Below are 7,995 nucleotides of genomic sequence, written 5' to 3'. Positions count from 1 at the left end.
TGAAGGGCATTTCATGCACGCTAACTACGATGAAGGACTTTTGAGTGTGGGATGTGCACTCATTGTTCTCAAATCGGGCAGTACGTAATGTGGGAGACGGATGCAAATATGATTGGGTGTTGTGGGATGTCTGCGACCCTGGTCATCATGGATGAGATGCCCAGCATGTGGCACATGGGCGGGTTCACTGTGTGTTATGTTGCCAAACAGCTGCTCCTCCCTCCCACGAGCCCTCACACTTTTGTGCACTGCGCTGTTGTATCCCATGCACTCCTACGGCACACCATTGTAATGCCTATTCACGCATTTCCTGTGGCATTCCAATCACAACGTGGCACTGCTGTTTGGAGGTGGTGCATGCCACTTTACAACATCGACTGCTGCGGCCCTTGTGGCAGCCACACCAGAACAAAAAGACACACTTACCGCACTTCTTTCACACGGACATGTAAATGTAAATGTTGTAGACTTGTAAAGCGCACAGCTACCCCAGCAACGGGGCGTCCCGGCGCTGTAGACCGCTGGGGAACCCGTCCTGGCTATCCCTGTGAGATGGTCCCTTTATGGGTATCTCCAAGGTGAAACCAGGCATCCCCAGCGTCTGTGGGGGGCCGTTGTAGAGATGAGGCAACCTTAATGCCCAGAGTTGCCGAGTGTGTTCCTGGTTAGAGTAGGTACCGAGGCGAGAATTATCGAGTCCGTTTTGACCCTGGTCCACGACCCTGCCGCGTCAGGAATTGAACCCTGGTCCCTGGCCGATTCTCTGCTTACGGGTCTGCCGCCTCTAACTAGTGAGCCACACCTCTCCACATGTGTGAGACACCCCTTTCCCCTTGCTGCTTGTGCATGCAGGAGGATGCGTGCGTAGCCACATCTCCAGGCTCACTGCCAACGCTGAGGTGACATCGTAACATCCGCTGAAGACAGCACACTGTGATGTTGCAGGGCCCGTGCCTATCATGCTAACACAATGACCACACGGACAGACTTGCTCAGATGCGGGTTTGGAGGGCGTTGGAGGTACTGGGTTGTTGCAATGAGTGTTGTGGCCCTCATGGGTATCCGTGTATCATGCTCATTGACTCTATGGCACCTGTGGGTGTTCAGGTGTGGCTCTTGGCTGTGTTCCCTTTCATGCTGCAGGTAGTCATCCTGCTTAACACCAGCAGAAAGCAGGTGTAAAGTCTCTGGTGCTAACGCGGCTTATCGCCGGAATTAGTTTCGCATCGCAGTTTTTGCCTTCGTTGTGAAAGTTGTGATGTGGTTTTTTCGTGTACAGAAAAATAAATTAACTGGGCAGTGTATCCCGTTAAGATCCAGCACCTGACCCACTATTCCCAATCAATATAAATACAATGAGATTTCTTCATTGATTTTGTGTTTACATTGTAAATGTACCCACTACCACAGTGAAATTCAAGACAGGATTTTAGTATTTAGAATAAATCGCAAAAGTGCACCTCGTGTGTTTTTGCATGGGAACGGCTATTCTGCATCTCATTATCAGCACTTTAATGCAACTAAAGTTGAGATAAATCTAACACACTATTCAGAAGCTGGTGCAAACTGCACACATCACCAGTATTCCTGCGATAACTGCCCCAAAATGTAACACCATGGTGGACACCACCAAATATCGTAATAAGAACGAGAAAGAGTCACAGAGAACTTAAGTAACAGCCATAAACTTTATTGAATTTTTTTTTTCAAACTTTATTTTTTCGTAAACGGAAACTATAAAGGATAAAGTAAATTTAACAAAATGAACACAAAACAACGAGGTGGAAGACTCCTGTCGGGACCATGAATGTCGACGACACAGCCTGGAAAATAAAGCGCAAAATAAGGACGTGTGTAATGCGCATATCAAAGGAGTGAGACACAGAGAAGGAAACAAAAGTCAGTGAGAAAAAGAGAGGGAAGGAAAGAAAGGGAGTGAGAAAGGGAGAAGGGAGATTGAGAAAGAGAAGGAAAGGAAGGGAGTGAGAGAGAGAGAGAGTAAAAAGAGGGAAGTGAGAGAGAGAGAAAGAGAGATATTGCCGCCCCTGCACATCCAGGACCAAATAATTACCTGCTGCCTCTGGAGTGTCTATCTGTGGGCACTGCACGTGCCCGTCAAAGGTCCGCGGCCCGGCAGATCTCACAGATGTCGCTGAGTCCAGAGTTATGAATGGCGGAGACCACATCAGGTTTTGGTGCCGCTAACTCTGTTCAACACAAGTCAGCGCCACGTGGTGGTAGGCTGCTGACGGCCATACAACTTAGGGTGCAACTAACCCTGTGCAACTCAAGTCCGCGCCACATGGTGGTAGGCCCCTGACAGCCACATCAGCTTCGGGTGGCACTAACACTGTGCAAGTCAGGTCCCCGCCACGTGGTAGTAGGCCCCTGATGGCCATACAGCTCAGGGTGCGACTAACCCTCTGTGCAAATTTTCATGGACTCTTTATGATTGAGGGCCGTGGAGAGTCCGCCATCCAGTCACCACCGGCAATAAAGGATGTGACATTGTCGATCCATTATATTTGCGTGGTCACATGGGCTGTGACGCATGTGCCGGATGGGTGTGGTGTGTGTGTGCAAACCTGCCCTCTGGGAGTGGCCGTGACATGTTGACAACTAGACCACTGACCTGCACACCAACAGCGAGTACGTCTGCAACAGGTAACTATGTGGGGGGGTGAAAATGTGTTTTCTCCATGGATTTTCCATAGGAAACGTTAGACAAGGCTACAGGTCAAACTGCTGAACGGAATAACCCCAAATTTGGTAGGGAGAAAGGTCTTGGTCCAGAAAGCACGCTTTCTTGCATCGAGTGAAAATATAAAAGGAAGGTCCCAGGGGCAATTTCATATACCGGAGCTCTGTCTGTGCGAGATAACCCTTTCACGCTCCCTCTTCCCAACATCACCACTTCGCAGCTATAGCATTAGAAGCCAGTCCGTCGGCTTGCAGCTCTCTACCTTTGCTAGCTAGTACGTTGCTGTACCTGTACCTCTGCGAGCTACTACGCTGCTGTTCCTTTGGGAGCGGACGGCTCGTAGTACTTCGTCTGTGAGTCGACCGGACGGGCCGCAGTTGTCCCTCTGCGAGCCTGGGCGCGAACTGTTCATAAGTTACACTACATAAGCATTGAAAAGCCATTTTGTGATTCAGTCCATCAGCTGGCATCTGTCCGAGGTGTTTCTGAAAACATACTGGAGTTCTTTCTTTGAGAGATACCCCTTTCACGCTGCCTCTCCCCACATCAGCAGGTAATGGACCCTGTTCCCACATTACCAACACACCCCCAACAACCTTCTTGGGCCCAGAATTGTCCCTGTGTGGTTGGACAAACAAGAATCTTAGTCATGTATAGATATACATATAAAACATTTTATTTAAACAAAACAACAACAAATAAAACTGAAGGGAGTCTGGTGCTGTGATCGCTGCCATGATGTTAGGGTTACTGTCATTCAGGACTCAGGACACAGTTCCACATGTGGGATCGGCTTGTGTTGAACAGGGTTAGTGGCACCATGTGTCGCGCCTTTTGTTGTACAGGGTTAGTGGCACCACGTGTCACCGGCCTTGCATATGGAAATATGCCTAACTGATCAGAGGGAGTCTGGTGCTGTGGTTGCTGCCATGGACTTGGGGTCACTGCCATTCAGGAGTCAGGACACAGTTCCACATGTGGGATCGACTTGTGTTGAACAGGGTGAGTGGTACCACGTGTCGCCGGCTTGTGTTGAACAGGGTTAGTGGCACGATCTGTTGCGGCTTGCGTTGAATTCTGCCTCAATAAGGCCACGTGGCGATGATTTGTGTTGCAGTGAGTTAGAAGTACCTTTGGCGCTGAGCGTATACGTACCCTGCGATTATGCGTGGTCCGGGGAGGCCGCACTCGGACCAATGTCTTTTGTCTATTGAATTATGCCTCAATTCAATTTTCTAGTGATAGTATGCCTCACTGCTGACATAAAACTGTTTGCTCTTCCTTGCGATGACTTATGGTGCACTGAGTTAGTAGTACCTTTGGCGCTCAGCGTGTACGTACCCTGCGATGATGCGTGGTCCAGGGGGGCTGCACTCGGACCAATGTCTTTTTTCTATTGAATTCTGCCTTAATAAGGCCATGTGGCATTGACTTGTGTTGCACTGAGTTTGTGGCACCTGAAGTCCGAGAGGGCCACACTGGGAGCAATGTATCTTGCGTACTGGACTGCACCATCTGCAATCGCTACTCCATCTGAATTGAATTGAAAAAACACAAAGGGATATTTTAGTGCTATGAATTTTAAAGCCATCTGACGTGATAGCAGTGAGAAAATGAATAGATAGGACTTTGATAATATTTATATGACCTATAGAAATGAGTAAGACGAAGTAGTGATTGCTGCAAAAATGTATGATTTCCGTAGGAATGGTTTCTAAGCCTAGTATTTCTTTTGCCACACAGATCTATATATAAAGTTGTTAGTCATGAAGAAGGTGCTAAATATAAAGAAATCACCGAAACGCAGCATCGACTGTTTTTTAACAACTCCACTGATAAGATTAAAATATTGTTCATGATTGTTTTTAACATTTGTATCGATTATACTAAACATTGCACTGATGTTATTATGATTTTATGGTTTTAACTTTTGTATTGAGTACATCCAATAGAGGACAGTCCTTATTGTCCCCCTTTTTATAAAGTGTCATTTAGATTGTAACCTATTACAGGAGGATTAGTAAGGCACTTATCCAACATAAAGTGGCTTAGAATGAACTTGTTTTAATAAAAGGTATATTGATACACTTCATATATTTGCAGCTTCTACTTACTTTGCTCTTTCTAACTAGGATTGCATTATAACAATAGATATGTGTTTCCTGGAGAGTACCTTTCCTCCTGGTTGTTGATAACAATAGGGACTTTTTTGCTTAACAGTGTTCTGTTGAGCTGCCACTCCCCTCCCACCTGCCTAGCATTTTCATATGACTGTAACCTGTCCCTGCCACCTCCACCCTGCCTGTCCACATGCCATACCCCTATCCCCTTCCTCCTGTCCTCCATGGTCCATTTTACTGCCACACCCTTTTGCCCTCCCTGGTCTGTTGTGCTGCAACTGCTCCTCCTGCCTGCCCTGTGTGGTCTGTTGTGAGGCCCCTTCCCCTGAACTCTCTTGTCTGTGCCCAGGTCCTGACCCTCCCTTCTATCCTCCATGGTCCTTTGTGCATGCCCCTGCACCCTCCTTCTTGCCCATCATAGCCATTGTTCTGCCACTAACCCTTCCGCTTGCATGGTCTTCTGTGCTGCCATGGCCCCTCCCACCTTCCCTGTGCGGTCAGCAAGCTGGCCCTGACCCCCTCCCACCTTCCCTCCATGGTCTGTGTGTATGCCATCATAGTCTCACTGTTGCTCTCCATGGTGTGTCTTGTTTCTAGTGCCTATCCTGCCTGACCTCCATGGTCATCTTGCTGCTCCTGCCCTGCCCCCTTGCCCCCAGCTCTCTGTTTCCATGTACAGATCCCTATTCCCTCCCTCCTGGCTTGTCTGTTCCATTGTAATGCCCCTGATCCGTCCCTCCTGCCCTTTATGGTCTGTTATGCTGCAGCTTTCTCTCCTGGGTGTCCATTATGGTCAGCTAGCTACCATTGCCTCTCTCCCCTCTGTTCTCTGTTGTCCATGTGCATGGTCCTGTCCCTTCCCTATTGCTTTCTATGGATTGTTGTGCTGCACTCCCGTCCCGCATGCCTTGTGTGGTGTATTGTGCTGCTGCAAACCCTGATGCCTGCCCTATAGGGTCAGTTTGGTGTACCTTCCCATGTCCCTCCTGTCCTCTGTTATCCGAGTCCATGTCCCTACCCCAATTCCTCCTGCCTAACCATGATCCAATGTACCATACTTGCGAACATTTTGAACTTGGTAAGAGTGAGATTTTGACAAAAAACTGGGGTATTGATTTTCCCCTTTGAGGAGATTGTAGACAGGAGACAGATCAAATATAGCCCATTTGAGCTTAAAAACATTGGACGTTTCCTGGCTGAAACGGGTCTGTTGGCATGTATGGTTGTACTACCACTGCCTCCTCCTTCTGCCCACAATGGTCTATTATATTGCCACAGCCTCTATTGCCAGTTCTGTATTGTTGGTTTGTTGCCCCTACCCCCCTTTCCACTGCCCTCCATAGTCTGTTGTGCTGCCACTGCCCTTCCTGCCTGCCCAGTGTGGTCAAATTGTTGCCTCTGCACTCCCCTACCTGCCTTCAATTTTCAGAGTCCGTGCCCCTGGCCTCTGCCTCTCAACAGTATCCCAATGAACAACTAGATTGCTAACATTCTATATTTATTACAAAAGTGTGGAACGCCTGACGTCATCTTGATGTAATCAAAACTGTAATACCTAGAGCATTTCCTTTAGAAATTACATATATGAGAGGGTCTTATTTGCATTAAAATTATGGTTAGTGCTCTAAAAAACTAAAATGAGGACATATTTTCTGAGTTTTCAAATAGCGACAAAGAACTTTTAATCCCTTCGCTGCCAGGCCTTTTCCCCCTCCTGTGCCAAGCCTATTTTTGGCTATTTGGGGTAGTGGGCTCTTAGGCCCCTGTAACTTTTTGACCACATTAGGTATACACGCCAAATTTGCGTCCTTTTCTTCCATCATCATGGGGATTCTAAAGGTACTCAGGGTTTGTGGATTCCCCTGGAGGGCTCACAGAAATGAGCCAAAATACAGCAACAAAAATATTTTTTTCGGAAAAATTGGAAACACGGGCTGGAAATGAAAGCATCTGGGGTTTTCCCTGCAAATGTTATCAAAAAAGGGTTTGTCGGGTTGAAATCACCATTTTCCCAGCTTTTTGGGGATACCAGGCTTTTGTCAGAAACCCAACAATTTTTACACAGTTTTGGCATTTTTCTGGGACATAGCCTATTTTTGCTATTTTTTGTGCTTTTGACCTCCTTCCAGTTAATGGCAGAAATGGGTACAAAAGCAATAATGGATCCTGGAAAGCTATACATTTTTGAGAAGAAGACATAATTCCGAATTCAGCAAGGGGACATTTGTGTAGATCCATCAAGGTTTTTTTATAGAAACAAACAGTTAATTATAGGATAAATTGAAAATTAGTTGAAAAAAACAGCCTTTTGTGTCAACGATTTCACCTGTAACTTCTTCTAATTATGACAGCTCTTTGAAAGCAATATACCGTTGCATCCGATGGACATTACTGGTTGTAGGGATATATAGGACTTGTAGGTTCACCAAGAACCCGACGAGCCCAGAGCCAAAAACTGAGCAGCAACTTGCAATGGTTTTTTATTATGTACCGGGTATATAGTAATTATTCTGTAAAAATGTGTACATGGAAAAATGGGTATGAAAGACACCTATGTATTTCTGAAATGGGAACAAAATATAGAGTTTACAAACAGTAGATATTTGCACATTTCTGAAATTGGGAATACTCATACTAGCATGAGAATTATCAGTCATTTTTTAGAATGACTTATTTTTTACACAATGTCTTTCATTTGGAAGGCAGAAATGCATCGAAAGTCAATAGATAATAACAGTTCCTTTACAAATCTGAATTACCCTAAGCCTCCTGATAAAAATGGTACCTCACTTGTATGGGTAGGCATAGTGCCCGCGACAGGAAACGGCGCAAAACGCAACGTGGTCACAACTCAAATCGCAGTGAAAATTTACCCTTTTTTGGCAAAGTGCCTAGCTCTAGTTTTTTAACCCTAGCTCTGCGGGCACCTTGGGAAACCTAGAAAACCTATACATTTTTGAAAACTAGACACCCAGGGGAATCCAGGATGGGGTGACTTGACTGCCTCCCACCAGGGTCTGTTACCTAGAATCCCTTGCAAACCTAAACAATTGTCAAAAAAAACACATTTCCCCCACATTTCTGTCGTGGAAAGTTCCGGACTCTGCGTGGATCCACAAATTTACACACACCCCGCGTTCCCCAATGTCTTACGAGAAAAACGGTACCTCACTT

This window comes from Triturus cristatus, chromosome 5_2 (genome assembly GCF_964204655.1).
Source record: "Triturus cristatus chromosome 5_2, aTriCri1.1, whole genome shotgun sequence".
NCBI lineage: Eukaryota > Metazoa > Chordata > Amphibia > Caudata > Salamandridae > Triturus > Triturus cristatus.
The sequence above is the reverse complement of the archived record's forward strand: the minus strand, read 5'-3'. Positions refer to the sequence as shown.